This window comes from Octodon degus, unplaced genomic scaffold, assembly GCF_000260255.1.
Source record: "Octodon degus isolate 3935 unplaced genomic scaffold, OctDeg1.0 scaffold00035, whole genome shotgun sequence".
NCBI classification, from domain to species: domain Eukaryota; kingdom Metazoa; phylum Chordata; class Mammalia; order Rodentia; family Octodontidae; genus Octodon; species Octodon degus.
Genome location: NW_004524611.1, coordinates 4,324,801 through 4,342,490, shown reverse-complemented (window position 1 = coordinate 4,342,490; position 17,690 = coordinate 4,324,801).

Genomic DNA, 17,690 nt, shown 5'->3' with positions numbered 1-17,690 from the left:
TCCTCCCTCCCTCCCTCCCCTCCTTCCTTCCTTCTCTACCTGCCCCCAACACCATCCCTCCTTCTGCGCAATTACTGAAGTGAATCTCCAGGGGTTCCTCTGGATAGAACGCTCTGCCTTCCGGGTGGGGATGAGCTCCGCGGTTGCTATGACTCAAGTCTAACTGCCCCCAAGGCCTTCCGTGTCCTAGGTGAGGCTTCTGGGAGTGACTGGATCATGGTGTCGAGCGCTAGATTAGTCCCCTGGGTGGGCTTGGTATAGATCTGAGTGTGGATGAAGAAAGAGCCCCCACCCTGGGGTGGGCTGCATCAACCAGCAGGCTCAGAGTCTGGATGGAATAAAACCAGAAAGAAGAAGGAAGCTTGCTGCTTCCCACCTTCCCCCCAGGGACCGTTCCTCCTCTGCCAGGCCACTCTGCAGTGCCACCAGGCCTTGGGCCCAGCGCAGCAAACCGCACGCCAAGAGACCTCTCCTCCTAGAACTTGTGCCAGGTGTTTTGTCCCAGCAACAGAAAAGCAGCTGAGATGACAGTAGAACATTTTTCTCATGTGACAGGGACCCGGCTTCCATCCCAAACACCACCAAACAGGAAAGAGAATCCTTTGCATCTTGTAAAACACCACAACAATGTTCATAAAGAGAATATTTCGCCAGGGCCGGAGCTCATGGTGTGTATTAACATTGTGAGCAGTGAAATGATCTTTGTGAAGCTACACCAAGGAAATGGTCCCTCTGTGCACGGAAGAAACTAGAACAAAACGGGCCACAGCATCCCGTGCGACCCCAGGCTCCTCTGCGGACAGTCAGGAAATGCTTAAAGAACCAACGCAGAAGGCATGCAAATATTTGTGTGTTTTCCTGCAGAGATGAAGAAGGCAGCATCGTGCCTCCGCTGGTCCTCTTGCCGGGCGGTGCCCAGGGTGCACACCAACCTCCGCTGCACGTCCTGGAAGGCTTCCAGCCAGCCTGCCTGCTTTCACCTGTGACATGCATTGGTAGCCATGGACCACATGGCTCCTGCAAGGGAATTCAAGGGAAAGAGAGCCTTTGCTCACCCAGGGCTGGCTCCAGCACATCAGTCTCTGTCACTCTGCAACCAGAGCTGAGTGCCGAGAGAGCTGGGAGTCGGCTGGGCTATCTTTCAACAAATCTATTATTTATAAACTGTGAGCCCTCGAGGATGACCTGTGTCTCGGCTCCCTTTTCCCACATTCCATTCTTTCTTCCTCTGCTCCTTCCCCACCACATACCCTTTCCCGGGCCCTGACACAGGATCTTGGGCATCCACACAGCCGCAGGAGAAGGGGGACAGTAGTCCAGGGAAACCACATGTCCGCAGGCCCCCTTATGTCTGGGGGGCCTAGACCCTTGCAGTGGGGTGTCAGCAGCAGCCTCCAGCTCTGCCCATCTGCCTTCGGTCCCTACACAGCTACCTGCTCCCGTGGAGGTTAACCACCCCCTGGCCTCACACATCAAAGCAACACCTCGTGAGCTGGAGCCATGGAGCAACCCTCCCCCCGTGGCCATGCCTGTGTCCCTGATCTGTCACTGACTCTGACAATCACCTGGCATCTCCGTGATCCGCAGTCTTTCTGGCTCCAGCCAAGACCAGTTGTCATTCCCGATCTTAGTCATAAGGCTCTTTCCATTGATCTACTTCTCTGGTCTCTTTAACTCCTTATCCTGCAGAGTTCATGTTCATTTTGATAAAACTTAAGACAATGATATTAGTTGAGTCATTCTGATAATTAATGAAAATTGTGCTAGACACAGTGTGCACTGCTGTAATCCCAACACTCAGGAGGCTGAGGCAAGAAGATTGCTGGATGTTTAAGGCCAGCCTGATCTACATAGGGAAACCCTGTCTCAAACAAACAAAACAAAACAAAAAATTGCATCGTCCATGGGTGTTCTCAGGTAGTGCAGTAGTCCTGAAGGAAAGCCACACAGTGTGACAGCACTTGGCACCTCATAATTTGAGAGTTACAGCCTTGTGTTTCATACACATTACTAAGTAAAAGTAAGGACTTTTAATTTAGCTAGCATGAAGAGGAATTCAACCCACGGAAATGTCTGTGTGCCGTCGACCCTGGTGTCTTCAGGGACCAAGGGGAAAGGTGAGCTTCGCGGCTTGGTGTGCAGCAGGGGCGTCTTTCGCAGGCCCCACTGCAAGACGCCCACAGCAGGCCAACAGCCAGGTAGGGATGAACAACAGCTACTGCTCCGATTGCACAGAACACGGCGGAGCCCCGCTGCCAGGCCAGGGAACTTCTGCCTGCTGTCTCACAAGCACCTGGACCACTGAGCCCCAGGGAAGACGAAAACCTCCTTCGCCCAACAGTCTCAGGGAGGACAAGAAGACCCGAGGAAACGGCCCCTGCCCTGCTCCCCGCTCAGGAAGAGCCTGGGCAAGCGCCTCCCTCCATCACCACGGCCGCCTCTGTCCTGCCTTCCAGCCCCAGCTCAGGGAGCAGGAGAGAAGAGAGGGGCAGGCAAACTTCAGCCTGCTTTGCTCTTCCCTTTTTCAGTGCTCAACAGCTGACAGTGTGCAGATGCCCCTCTACCCCGTGTCTCGGGATGGTTGGGAGCTGCGGTCCCACCACTGCCTTCTGTGCAGCCTGAGCTCTGATTCGGGATGCGGGGCACTCTGCGCATGGGCACACGAGTTTGAAAACCAGCGGTCCATCTATTCAACCCTCACAATGTTCTTGAGTTGTTTTCTAACGTGACAAAGGCTTGTATTTACTATTCTTAGAATGTCTTTCATTTCCAGTAGAGAAGAGATTGGAAACAGATGGCAGATAGAAGAGACATGCAGAACTTAAAGCATTTTGCATTCTGGGTTTACTACTTGACATTGGACCTTGTGCTTGCCAGGCAGGTGCTTGTGCTGCTAAGCAAACTCCCCCGACCTCTTTGGATATTTTAAACTTAGACTGGCAGACAGGAGTGGCAAGGTACATCCGGGTAGGCAAGGCCAGAGAGCTCACCAGTCCCTTGGAGAAGCTGACAGATCTCTGCTCTTTTCTTTCTTTCTTTCTTTCTTTCTTTCTTTCTTTCTTTCTTTCTTTAATGTATTTAGGACAGAGTCTACAGGGTCTCACTACACAGATTGGATTCATAGAGATCCTCCTGTTTTCAGCCTCACAAGCTCTGGGATTACAGGTGAGCACCACCACGCCTAGTCTCAGTCACAGTCTTAGTGCACCCCAGGGGTGGGGCGGGCCAACACAGCACGCCGGGGAGCAAACCCCGGTCCCTGCATCTGCCTAAGCAGCACTTTAATCCGTTGAGCTATCTGGCTGGCCAGATCTCTGTTCTTTGTTGTTTCATTTTCTCTATACTGTGAGAAAATTTCTTCTGAGTTATTGAATAATATGGACTTGGGTTATATAGCTGCTGAACATACATCAAAAGTAAGCAATCAGTGTCTGAACTCCTAACACCGTGAAAGTATACTCGCCAACATTCTGATCAGTATACAATTGCAAGGCAAGTGTCCTCACTGTCACATGTGCTGCCGGAGAACGCGGAGGGGTGATTCAGAAATGTGGCTCAATAATTCAAACAGCTTTAGTATTGTCCTCTGTGAAGAATGGAATTAAAAGTAGGTGTCCAGATGGTATGTGTGTGAAAGAGAGAAAGAGAGAGAGACAGAGAGACAGAGACAGAGACAGAGACAGAGACAGACAGACAGAGAGACAGAGACAGAGACAGTGTGTGTGTGTGTGAGAGAGAGAGAGAGACAGACAGACAGACAGACAAACAGAGACAGAGAGAGACAGTGTGTGTGTGTGTGTGTGTGAGACAGACAGACAGACAGACAGACAGACAGACAGACAGACAGAGACAGAGACACAGAGACTGGAACATGCACCTAAATAACGTTTATAAGTAAGAGCCCCTCAAAGATGTCTACTTGCCGATCACCGTTTCTTAGTTACTTGTAGTTACTTTCTTTGTTGCTGGGCCGACATACCCAGCCCCCACACTGAAAGGAAGAGGGGTTTATTTCAGCTTTCAGTCTAATTGGCCTCCTCCAGGCAGAAGAGCATGCTGAAGGGTCTATGTGGAAGACAGCTAGCTGCTCCTGGCACAGTGGACAGCACCTAGAGAGTCAGAGGACGAGCCAGGGAAGGACAGAAAACCATTCCAGGCCATGCCGCAGCACCGTACTTCTTCTGACCAGACCCCACAACTCACAGCAAGGCAGCTGGAAAAAGCCCCATGAGAGATTCTCCTTCCAAAAGCTTTGCTTGCGCATGGCAGGCTTGGGGAACAGCAAGACCCAGCCCACACCCTGCAGCAGCTCCGCGTGTGCTACGTCGCAGGGCGGATGGCTTGGCTCCCTCCGCTCTTGGTCAGCTTCAGTACGTCCACTCCAAGAGACTCACCTGATGGCGATCCCAAGCTTCTGTGCGGGTGTGGGGAAGGGGCAACGCAGCGTTGGGGCGGGGCTCCGCGTGCCCAGCCGAGGCTCCGCCTTAAACTGGAGCCTGACATCTGGTATTCTGGGAACGCATAACAGAGGTGCTGCTCACCCCACGGGGCAAGAAGCTCTGCACAGCAGGGTTGATGGGACTCGGTGTTCTGCCCGGATAAGGCTAGCATGCAGAACGTGGGGACAGTGCTGGGTATTCAGAGACATCATAAATTGAGATGCTATAGGAATGGTTATATGTGGCTGCAGACAGCTGGAAAAGCATTAGGAACTTCAAGTGGCCTTCCGCTTGCTCCCACGGAAAAGTCAGGAACTCTCAGGTGAAATTTTCTAAAAAGTGTGCTTAGGCATTACATGTTGACCCCTTTCTGTTGGTGGCCCCAGATCCTCTTTCCATGACCCAATAATCCTGACTTTGCGCAAAAATGTCAGGGTTTGAACACCCGCTGGCCCAGCATCTCCATGTGGGCTCATCGGGGCCCAGGGACCTGGGACCCAAGACCCTCCCTTACCATCTCTTGCTTGCTCTTGCTCATACCCTCTCCCTCTCTCCCTCTCTCCCTCTCTCCCTCTCTCCCTCTCTCCCTCTCTGGCTCTCTCACTCTCTCTCCCTACCCTGCCAGGAGAGAGCTGAGGCTTTGCGGGCTTCCTTCTTCCATCTACCGTGAACACTGTGCTCCACTTTCAATTTTTGGCCGTTGCAAAGAATGAACTCCACCCTCATAGTGTAACAGATGACGCTCTGAATGGCAGGTCCTTCCCACATCATAAATAGGAAATCGATTACTTTTTCCTGAACACTGGTAACCTGTATGGAAAGCCGATCATGTCTAGGCTTGTGCATGTGATTAGCGCAAATGATTTCACTCTCTCCAGTAGCGTTAGTTTCTTCTTGCACCAAGAGAATTTAATTTTGCTCATTCCTGTTCTCTGAAGACTCAAGTCACTAGGGCACCTCCTTTCTCAGTGTAGATGGAGCCTTTAAGTTTCAGAGATGAGATTATTTCACAGAAAAAAAAAAATGCTCACACCTCTAGTCATCTCTTCTTAAGCAGAAAGTACTCACAAACCTTGATCCGCGGGAGACAGCAGGGCCCAGCTGCCCTGCCTCTGGCTCGCCTGTGGTAACGCGTATGTTCTGCACCTTCTCGGGGCCTCTCCTTTACGATGTCCTTGCAGCGCCTGCCACTCCATTTCCAGGGTCTGAGTGATCCCAGCTTCTCCTCCGCTCGTCCTTTGTAAAGGTGTGCTCCCAAGAACCCACAGAGGGTGGCACGTTCCCAGCCTTAGCCCACGGGGCAGCAGCGCTGGACACGGTGGTCACTGCTGTCCACGAGGCTTCACTGGCCCACAGGGCCAGAGCCAGAGGACTGCAGGAGGGCTTGCCTCTAACCCAAGAGCAGCGTGGGCCTGACCTACAGTCCTGTGCTCGGTGCTGAAGAGCCGTCAGGGTGTGGTGCGAGAGAGCCCCAAATCTCTCCACCCTGCAGCTGCCGTTTCTCTGGGTCCCTCAAGGAGGAAAGGACAGTGAGCTCATGCAAGCACGAGGGGCATGGCTCCAGTACTTCCCACATGTCTGGGCTTCCCAAGCCTAGTGTTCTCTTCTTTTTCAACTGTGTGCTAATATAATGGCCTTATATACCAAGACTTGCTTGTAGGTTCTTCACAGGGCTGGCTGGGGGCTGCTGAGATAGCTCAGTGGACTAAAGCTGCTTAGGCAAGTGCAGGGACTGCGGTTCGATCCCCAGCAGCACATGCTGCACCAGGCCTGCCCCCATGGCCGGCTGAGCCCACCAGAGTCCCAGTGGGCTGGCGCACGCCTGTAATCCCAGCACTGGGGAGGCTAAAAGCAGAAGGATCACCATGAGTCTGAGCTGCATAGTGAGACCCGGCAACAACCAAATATATATTTTTAAAAATTACTAACCAATATAAGCTTAACTACAGGATGGGAAAGCACTCAGCGGACTTGGAGCCATTCCTTCCTTGCCTGCCCTTCCCCTGCAAACTCAGACTGGAAACAGGAAAAGATTTAAGATGTCCAAGCCCAAGAACACTGATTGCACAAGCACCTGCGACTTGCTTGATGAGCTCCACTTCTGGCAAAGCCCAGAGCGCGCACAGCCAGGTGCCGTGCCTAGATCCAAAATGCCGCCCCACCCCCACCCCGCTCCCATGGGTGGAGGAGGGGCTCGTGGGAGGGGCCTGGGTCACGCGGGCTCTGCTTTCATCAGAGAGAGGCTGTCCAGGGTGGGGCCTGGATGGAAGTGGGTGGCTGGAGCCCCGCCTGCCTCTGCCTCCCTCTGTTTCCTGACTGCGGGAATGTGAGCAGCTCTCTCCCACTGAGGCCCTGCCTCCACGATGCTTTTTGCCTCGGACCCTGCTACCCACAGGCTGAGGCCTCTGAAATCAGAAGCCGAAACAACCCAGTCCTCCTCGAAGCTGTAGATGTCAAACGTTTCTTTCCAGGACCAAAAACTGATTTATGCACCAGGGGTCACATTAGCTTTAATCTACGTGAAGCACAGTTTTCACTTCCTTTTTAAAATTTTATCTCTCTTCATTTATTTACTTTTTAATGTATTTGGTTGTTACAGGGGACTCGTGGTGATCCTGCTTTCAGCCTCTCGGGCGCTGGGATTACAGGACTGTGCCACCGAGCCCGGACTCTGGCTCAGCTGTCCCTGTAGGTGGGGCCGACGGGGCTTGTGGCCCTGGAGATCGAACCGCGGCCCCTGCGCCTGCCTAAGCTTGCCTGCGCAGGCACTTGAGGCTGCTAAGCTGTCTCGCCAGTCCTCATTTCTTTCTCATGGTGCAAAATGCCACGTGACACCATTTTTCCAAGACATCGTCTGGCAGGGAGCCGCTGCTATGCGTCAGCAACCTGAGCGGCCCTGGTCCTGGTCTCGCACAGAGCGTTAACGAACGTGTGGACTGCTCCAGAATACATCCGAAGGAGCACCTTGGTCCGCCATTCGCCTCCCACCGCATCCTAGCTTAAAATATCAAGAGGGGGGCTGGGGAGGGAGCTCTGGGCTGCGGAGATAGCTCAGCGGTCTAAGTGCCTGCCTGGCAAGCAGAGGAACCGGAGTTCGGTTCCCAGTACTGCATACAATGTCAGCTCCAGAACCCCAGGCATGCCATGCCGGCCCCAAAACCGCATATGTTGGCGCATGCTTGTAATCAGTGCTGGGGAGACTGACACAGGAGGATCACTACGAGTCTGAACTGTGTAGTGAGACCCTGTATTAAATAAATAAATGTTTTAAAATACCAAGAGGGATATAAGTACATCACCCAGTTTATCATAGGTCATTAGAAGTGGAAATCACTTTGCTACAATACGCACAGAAATAAGGACAGCTTGGTCGGCTCACTGTCACATCCTTTCAGAATGCTCCGCATCGCCATGGTTGTGAACTGCATGTTAACTGTGAACGGGGGGCCTGTGTGTGCATCCGTGTGCTTATTGCTGGCCTCCCTCACAAGTGAGAAAGCTGCTGAACAGCACAGGCCTCTTCTTGCACCAAGCTGACGCTCACGTGCATTGGAAGTGTGAATGGCTGAAGCCTGGGAAGAATCCCACACTCCAGTCTGCCTCCCAGCTGCCCCCGCAGCCCTCTGCGCACTCTTCAGAGCTGTCACTGGCTCACAATAGGATCTGGGGACATTTGCAAGGAGTGGAAGCTGCCCGGGCAGCTTCTGCATTATCAGCGTGAGAACCCTTCCCTGGGCTTCGTGATCACTTATGCCACGAGTGAACCTTTGCCCTGAAAATTCACATCCACTTTCTTTGCTTGTTTCTGAGAGGAGGTCAAGCTGGAAATTGCAAGTGCAGAGCTCCCGTGGCCTCCCTCAGTGCAGCGAGAAGGCACGCACACGCCCGTGTGTGCCAAGTGGCGCCGTGTCCAAGGCAGGGACAAGGGAGACATCCAAACTCCAGAGAGATAAAATTAGTCTGAAGAATTTTTTTATCTAAACTTCTTATAAGTGAGTTTATAAACATCGTAGAAATTATAGTTCACGAACATTCAAGTAGGATAAGAAATAATAGGGGCCTCAAGAGAAGTCACAGTCACTAGGATTTTTAGGTATAGAAGTGGACCTCGATGTCTAGGGCTCACTGGAGGTCAAGTCTGAAATCCACGCTGCCCTCCACGGACCTAATTTGCCTCGAGACCAATTAAGCTGTGACCTGGAAGCTTCGACAGTGTCCAGGAATTCTCAGCCACGACCTCTCTGGAGCGCGGTCCTGGCTTACACCTGTTTACAAACACAGAGGTGTGTTTTGGGGGTGCAGGATGAAGAACCCAGAACCTTCCTCTCAGTTACTGCTGAGCCCCCACCCCAGCAGGCCAGGACAAAGTGAGACTTAAACTACAGATAGCAGGGGGGGGGTTCAATCCCTGAGCCTGCCATGCTGGCCCCGCCCCCGGGGTGCAGAGAGACGGCCATTGAAACTGGGCGTGGTGACGCACGCCTGTCATCCCAGCTCTTGGGAGGCTGTAAACAGGCAGATCACTGAGTCTGATCTAGTAGTGAGACCCTGAATACCCTGTAGATCCTTCCCCAAAATAGAAATATAAAAAAAAAAAAAAAAAAAACAAGAAACTAGAGATAAGACCAACACCATACCATGTGGGTGGGTTATTACTTTGTTTTTAAGAAAAAAATATCTGATAATAGGTTTCAATTGGGAGGGAATAAGACCCTGGATTTTCACATCTTCTTTCTAATTCTCATTATCATTAACAGTAAGGACAGGCTGGAGAGACAGCTTGGCAGTCTAAGTGCCTGCCTGGCAAGCACAAGGTCCCGAGTTTGATGCCTGGCACCACATACCGTACCAGCCCAAGAACCCCATGTGGGCGTGACAACCACAGAAACCAGGAGTGTGGTGCACACCTGTAATCCCAGCATGGGAGAGGCTGAGACAGGAGGATCACTATGAGTCTGAGCTGAGTAGCAAGACCCTGTGTCAACAAAGAAAAAAACAAAAAACAGTAAGGACATTTCGTTTTAGCTCCTTTTCTGATGTCTTGGCCACTCTATCATGGAAACAAGATAGTGGAGATGATAGGGGAGGACCACACAGTGTACAAAGGTACAGGACGGGAGGACCACACAGGAAGCTGTCCCTCTAACACTGTCATATCCACTTATACTCTTTTTTTTTTTTGTCTTTTTGAGCTAGAGCCTCACTATACAGTTCAGGCTGGCCTTGAGCTCACTTTGTAGCCCAGGCTGGTCTCGAACTTGCAGCGACCCTCCTCCTTCAGCCTCCCGAGTGCTGTGGTTACAGGTGCGTGCCACCATGCCTGGCTCTTCCATTTACTTACATGCTTAGAAGCGGCCCACTGTGCTGGGCTGGGCTGGCCTCTTGCTAAAGCTCCAATAATCAGACCCATGTAAGACACAGTGATGTAGAAGTTTCCCCCACGTGCCCATGATCACTCAAAGGCAGGACACGTCTTCATCTTGGCTAAGCATCTTCTGGTCTTCATCATAGCAGCACTCGTGTCTTTTGTCCATTTTCTATTGAGTGGGGTGTCGGTTCATTTATTTGCTCATGTTGATAAAACAGAACAGATAGATGATAGATAGATGATTGATTGATAGATGATAGATAATAGGTTCTGATTTTATTCCAGCTATGTGTATTATAAGCATCTTTCCATTTTTAGCCATTTACATGAAATTCTCTAGGGTAGTCTGTGCTGGCCAGCTGGTTTTAGTCTCCACTTCATGGACTGTATCAATCACATCTTTTGTGTTGAGTATTTGCTGTGTCTTATGTAAGAAATCCTTCCTAACCCCAAGGTCAGAATATTCTCATCGGCATTGTTTCTATGTCTGTTTGCAGCTTTGCTCTTGATATTTTAAGTTTTTAATCCATCTGGACTTAATTTTCCTCTAGTAAGAGATAGAAATCTACTTAATTAATTCCTTGAGGCCATGCTTTTCAGTGCTCTGTGTGTTCTGTGGTCCCTCCTTTGGACGATGACCTCCCTGATCACCGTCGTCATTTATCTCGTTCCATATAGCTTCTCCTCTGTTCTGGATCCTATACTGTTTTATTCATTCATCTGCTATCTCTTTTGGACAATTAATCAAAATATTAATTGCCCTACTGTCATGATCAGACCCATCTGGGTGGTGCCTGCCTGGACTTCTTCATAAATCAGAAAACAGAAAAGTTAGAACACAGAGGCTGCCGCGTCCACCCCTGTGTCCTCTTCAGTGTCTGGTACATAACATGCTGTCTTTAAAGCTTGTCCCTGTTTCTTCTATCATCTAAGGTTGGAGGCTGTCCTCTCCTTGAGTAGGGAAGAGTATGGAGTTGCTTAAATCTTGGGGCAGGTATTAGAAGTGAAGAGGTGTGACCTCCGAGTCTGAGCCATGTAGAACAATAAGCTCCCACCTTATTCAATACAGCACCTGTACCTGGAGCCTGGATGCAGCACAGAGGGGTCTCACTGGGTCAGCACCATTGCAGTGAAGATGACAAGGACCTGGTCACACGCAGACAAGCACCACGAGGATCAAGACAGGCATTCTTGCCCAAGCTTTTAACAACACCAGCTCATTGAAAGAAATGGCCAAAGTAATCCTAGTATCCAGTATTTTGATCCACGGGGAGCCAAAGCTCTGGGCAGCACGGGTCAGAATGACCTAGTCATGCTGGACTGTGGGCAACTCCTGCCCCCCAGAATCTGCAGACCCAGGGGAAGGCTGGTGCCCTGCACCACTGAGATGTGAGGTTGCTGTGCTGCAGCCTGTGCACAGAGGCTGCTGAGTGGCGCTGCCGGGACATCCCATGTTGGCAGAAGGAAGTGCCACAAGAGCCTGCTGTCCTTGGCAATCATTTTCCTTGCCTGACCGGGTCATCTCACATCATGGGGCTCCATTGTCCCCTCTTCAAAATCACTGTATCACAATCAATAATTCAATAATGTCTTTCTCAGCTCTATTATCTCTCAGTGTACATGGATTCAATCTGATAATCCTATAATCTAAAGACAAAATAGATGGACTAAATGAACTCAGAACTCATGCGCAGGGCTTATCAAAGGGCTGCTATAGATATATTTCATGTACTGAATGTGTAATAATTACAAGTAAAATGTCTTAATAAAGATGATTTGTCTTTGATAATATGTCACCACATTTGGGAGGGTTGGAGATGGGGTATACACTTCTGAGATTGAATTTGAAAGAAAACAGAGTTCACATACACTAAAATTGATATTAATACTGATGTTGGTACCAGACCAATAGTGCTCATGATAATCAATAATAATAAACCCCAAGACATGTAGAAGCAAAAGCAGACAGGATGAGTTATTGAATTCACTGCGTAAGAAAAGGTAGTAGACGAACTCCGGGGCAGTGATCACAGATGCCCTGACACGAGGGAGCGTGCTGCAGTGGGTGAAGCAGCAGGACTTGCGAAGTCCAAGCACGAGCACTCGTCCCCTGTGGCACCACGTGTGTCTCCGTCATCCCACGATAACCACTTCACAAAGGAAAAACGGAAGAGACTAAGTACAGCAGCTTCAGGTCATACACTTCTTGAAGGCTGACACAAGTATTCAAAACAGACTCATGATCTTCAAATTTCATTCTCTTCCAGTCGGTAACAAATTCCAAACTCACTGAATATCAAGATCTTACACGGGGACAATCAATGACCATTAGCACAACTACAATGTCATCTGTGCAAAAATGTAGTGATGTGACTTTTTGCTCCAATAACATACATTGATTGATTGATTGACTGATACCAGGAATTGAACTCAGGGCCTTGTGCTTGCCAGGCAAGTGCTGTGCTGCTGAGCTATAGCCCCAGCCCTGCCCCAGTGGCTTTCCAAAAGCCCGAGGTTAGAGATGTAGAAAGCAACCTCGGCTATAATGCAAAGATGTCGCATAGGTTAAGGGGGGAAGAGAGGCTAAGCAGACGCAATGCAAGTCATAAAAATGTGCCCTTGAGCACACGGAAGAAAGGAAAGTTGACCTGCCCCTGCCCCTGGCCTTGTCATCCACATCTAGGATATGAATTGGAAAGCAAATAGCCCAAGATTGGTCTTTCCTGCAGGAGTAAACATCATTAAATAAATTTATTGTGAGGCATTGCGGCATGCTGCAACCTGCGAGAGCAGTCACAGAAGTGCTGTGTGGTCCAGCGATTTGGAGGGATGTTTTCACCAGAACACAGCCAGAGCCTCCCAGTTGGAGCTCACAGGATATTGTCAGTGTGTGCAAATTGTAACCAGTAAACAGTAAGCTTTGGATCATGAAAACTGCCCTCCAAGTGGTGCAGTTAGAGAGCTCTTCACCTAGCACTCCTGTAGAAGGAAGCCCAGGCCTGCGGTCAGCCGGGCCCAGGGGAGGCTGGTGCCAGCCTGGTCCCCTCTGTCCTCATTTCTGCTACTGAGACTCACGACACTGCTTCTTCCACAGCTGGGCCTCATCCTCCACTGATTTCCTGGACACATGGAAGATTTGTCTTAACCTCCAATGTTTGCACATATTTTTATGCTGTACAACACCCCAGTTCTTTTCAGATCCTTACTTTACGTAACGCAGTAAATGCCTGGGGTGGCACAACCGTCTTGTAAGCTAAAATTATCCACCATTTGTACCACTAGAAAGCTCCCTACTTCTTAGAGATCGGAAAAAAACTGCTCAGAGAGTTTGAAATGGCCTTGACCTAAACGTGAATTGGGTTTTCTTTTCAAACTTATGACCCTATTTGAATTTTATTTTCAGTGTATCAGTAAACAATGTATAAACACCCCTCTGTTATAGACACATTAGCAGGTTTATAGGAATCATTAGAAACCTCTAGGCTCTTTCCCATACAGATGGTACATTTTATAGCTTCTTCTCTTAACTAAAATACTCTTTCCTCTCCTTGACTTCTAAAATCAGCTTTTGGATAGCCCAAATGTCCCGGGTTTGGGAAATCTTCTCTAATTTCTACAGGCAAAGATGGGGTCTTCTTAGTATTTCATCATTACTGGTCCTCCACAGAGTAATGGTGAGGTTCATGCTGGTACACAGTTCATAGCGCTTTAGTACCTAGTCAAACGCTTCCATGGGAGGGTGACGTGGAGGAAAAGCGGCCGATGGCAGGTCAGGCAGGAGGCGGCACGCAGACAGGTGCTGGAAGGGACTTGGGGCAGACGAAGAAGGCAAGGACTGCGCTGCAATTAATTAAGAAGAGGTAGGATAGAGGACACAGGGAATTCTCTCTGTTCATTTAGACCCCTGACAGAGGCCTTGGGGACACAACCTGACTTCTACAAAGCACAATCACCTGTGTATTATAATAACCACTCACCACTGGACCAACAGGAGATGGATTCCCCTAGAGCAATACAGTACCTACAGGTTCCGCAATTTTATATGTGTGATAACTACATTTAGTCAAGGCTAGACGATAGATAGATGGTAGGTAGGTAGGTAGGTAGGTATGTACATACATACATACATACATACATACATAATACAGACAGAACCACAGCCTACCCAAACATTAAAGTCAGGCACTAAAACTTTAAAGTATGGCAAAATCTTGGTTTGAAAGCACAATTTACTCAAGAAACATACTTGTAATCCAAAGCAGTTATAAATCAAAGTGAATTTCCTTATAAGAAAGAATAGAAATCCAATGATTCACTCCACAACCCCAAAATATTCATATAAAAATGATTATGATACTGTAATACAATGAAATAATATAGAAAACTTAAGACAAAGAAAAATAAATTAACCTACCCTTACCAACATGGAAGATATAGTTGTTTTTTAGTCCTTTAGAGAATTTCATGGATGCTTGGGAGGCTGAAAATGGGAAGATCACTGCAAGTCCAATCTATGTAGTGGAACCCTGTAGACCCTGTACTAAATAGATAAAAAAAGAGAATTTCAGGTGCAGGGGCCGGGGGCTTGATCCCCAGGCCTGCTGTGCCAACCCCACCCCCGGGGTGTGCTGAGACAGCAGTTAAGACTGGGCGTGATGGCACGTGCCTGTAATCTTGGGAGGCTGTAAACAGGGGGATCACTAAGAGTCCAATCTAGTAGTGAGACCCTGAACACCTTGTAGACCCTCCCCTAAAATACAAAAAAAGAAAAAGGAAAAAGAATTTCATGGAAATGTGACATTGCATTGTCATTAAACAGATTCATTTTTCACCCTGCTACAGCCTTGTTTGAATGGTGTTTTCTACAAAATGTTGCACTGCTTTTCCACATTTCAGACATCTCCCTAATCCCATGTGAAGTGAGGGCTTTTGCCACCTTTCTTTCTCCTCCTTTCCAGGTGAGCTCTCCTCCATAACTTCTTGCTACTGGGAGAGAGTCACCCACAGTGATAGAGGAGGGGGAGGAGGAGGGGAAGAAGGGGAGGGGAAGAGGGGGAGAGGGAGGGGAGGGGAGGGAGGGATAGGAAGAGGGGGAGGAAGGGGCGGAAAAGGGAAAGCTCTGTAGGGAAGGGGGGCTGCAAAAGGTGAGCTCTCCTCCATAACTTCTTGCTACTGGGAGAGAGTCACCCACAGTGATAGAGGAGGGGGAGGAGGAGGGGAGGGAGGGGAGGGGAAGAGGGGGAGAGGGAGGGGAGGGGAGGGAGGGGTAGGGGGAAGGGGAGTGGGAGGCGGAGAGACCCTGGCTCTGTTGTGATCATGGGCTGCTTGCCAGCATGTACTATTGATACTGCTGGACATCGCTGATATATCCCGTAAAGCTGTACTAGAGGATTCGCTCACCTTACAGAACATTACAGAACAGGTTACTTGACCTCCAAGGTTACACTGTACTTACACCGAATGTTTTCAAGAAGATGAAGGGTAAAGTTAGTGGGAGAAAAACCAAATGAGATTTGTAATCTGTCAAGGTAACGAAGTGATCATTCCAGGAAAGAAAACATGATGCCTGAGATAAGGAACCTGTAAGTATAAATAAACTTAACAGCAGAAGGAAGCAACGGGAGGAGGGTTTTTTCTGATTTGAAGACAACAGGAAAATGTCTGTGTCCAGTAGGGTGCATCCTATCCGAAGCACAGGAAGGAAAGCTACAGAAACATAGAAAAGAACACTGAGGAAACTTCAGACTAAGTAGGAGGATCTGACCCGTGTGGGAAGCCACAATCGCATCGAAGGGCCCCCAGTGGCCCCGCTCGCTCGCAGGCCGCTCCTTGGGTGTGGCTGCACAGAGTGCCTCCTTCTAACTAGGAGAATTACTTTCAAAATAAATGGCAATTCTAAGAGAAAACATTTGCAGCCCAGAGAGCTTATGTAACTGATCCGAGGTCATCCACACGGTCGGTCGTAACAAAGACTCAACTGCAGCCAGTTGGCCCCAGGGTCTATTTTCCTAGCAGTTCTAGTCTCATGTCTCTTGTGGCTTGAAAACTTTCCTATACTGGGTGCAGAAGAGAGCGTTATTAACTCAACAAATATTGTCAGTTAGCATATCAGCACACTAAAAATGACTAGACCTTACAATCTGTGATTACTGATCTTTGGACTGTTACTATCACCAATATCCGAGGCTGGCTGACTTATAAAGAAAAGGAGGACTTTCCCCTCACAGCTCTGAAGGACTAGGTGCGTGGCGCCAGCCTCGGCCTACGCCCCGTGGCCCTGCAGCTCAGGGCGGACAGGCCAAGAGCAGGGCGGTCCACGCAGAAGGCAGACATGCGCAAGAGATGGAGCGCCAAGAGCGGCTGACGGCAAAAAAATTAAATATATGCAATATGCCAGCCCAGCCTCGCGCTGACGAACCCCGGCCCGCAAGACCTACGCTGCTCTCTGAGCAAGCCGGGGTACTCCTTAGTCTGGTCCCCAGTAACCCGCTCGCCTCCCTCGAGGCTCCGCCTCCTAAAGGCCCTGCGGCACTTCAGCATCGTCACCTTGGAGCCCGAGGTTCCAGCTCCTGCACTTTCAGACAACGAACCACGTCCCAAAAGGAACTGCCGTGAAACCCGAAATACGTTCTACCTTTGTGTTCAGTTACTGGAAGTGGCGGCAAAATAATAAAAAACAGCTAAGATGTGGAAACTGATCATGCTTGAAGACGGACGCATCGGGGTGGCGGTTGGCCCTGCGATCCTCGCGCTCAGGAGCCGGAGACAGCAGCACCGCCACAGAGTCAAGGCCACCTGGTATCACACAGTGAGTTCACATCCAGCCCGAGCTATGCAGGAGGAACTTGTCTAAATGAACCGTCTCAAAAGATCTAAGGGGGCCGGGGACGTCGCTCAGTGGCTTAAGCACCTGCCTGGCAAGCGCAAGGTCCTGAGTTCAATCTCTAATACCAAAAATTAAAATAAATATATAAATAAATAATCTAAGGAATGATATCATCAATAGAAGAATTCTTTCAATAAATACATAAAATATTAAAATTTCTGTATTAATACATAGTAAAGAGAAATTAGGGCTGGCCAAATAGCTTAGTGGATTAAAGCACCTGCAAGCAGGCAAAGGGCCCAAGGGTTCAATCCCTGGGCCTGCCGTGCTGGCCCTGCCCCCGGGGAACACTGAGAGAGAAACTGAGACTGGGCATGGTGGCACGTGCCTGTAATCCAACTCCTGGAAGGCTGTAAACAGGCAGATCACTACAAGTCTGATCTAGTAATGAGACCCTGAACATTCTGTAGACCCTTCCCTAAAAAACTAAATAAATGAATAAAGAGAAATTACAAAAAGGAAAAAATTACACAGCCGCAGTTAAAAATGACGTAAATGGAAATCTCTTGAATATTTAAATCAGAGTTACTTGGGAAACAGGTAAAGCAATTCAGGCCCAGTGTGGGCAACTTAGCAAGGCCATATCTCAAAGTAAATTAATAAGGACTGGGGATGTAGCTCAGCAGTAGAGCACTTGCCAAGCATGTACAAGAGTCTTGGTTTCTCCAAATGTTAGAGATAGAATAACCATGTGTACGGCTGGCATTTGTACTCCTAAGAGGATTGAAAACAGGCACATGAGTGCTTATAGAAGCATTATTTACATCCAGGCACAAAGTAGAAATTATCACCATGCTCATTAACCAATGAATGAGTAAATGAAATACAGCGCAACCACATGATGGAGTACTACTTGACTATAAAAATGAAAAAGCATTGATAGATGCTACATCAGAAATTAATTTTGGAGACCCAGTCCTAGCCCAGGTCCAGTGAGTGTGTGGAGAGTTTCCTGCTACCCTGCGCGGGCGGGACCAGTCCCAGCCCAGGCGCAGCG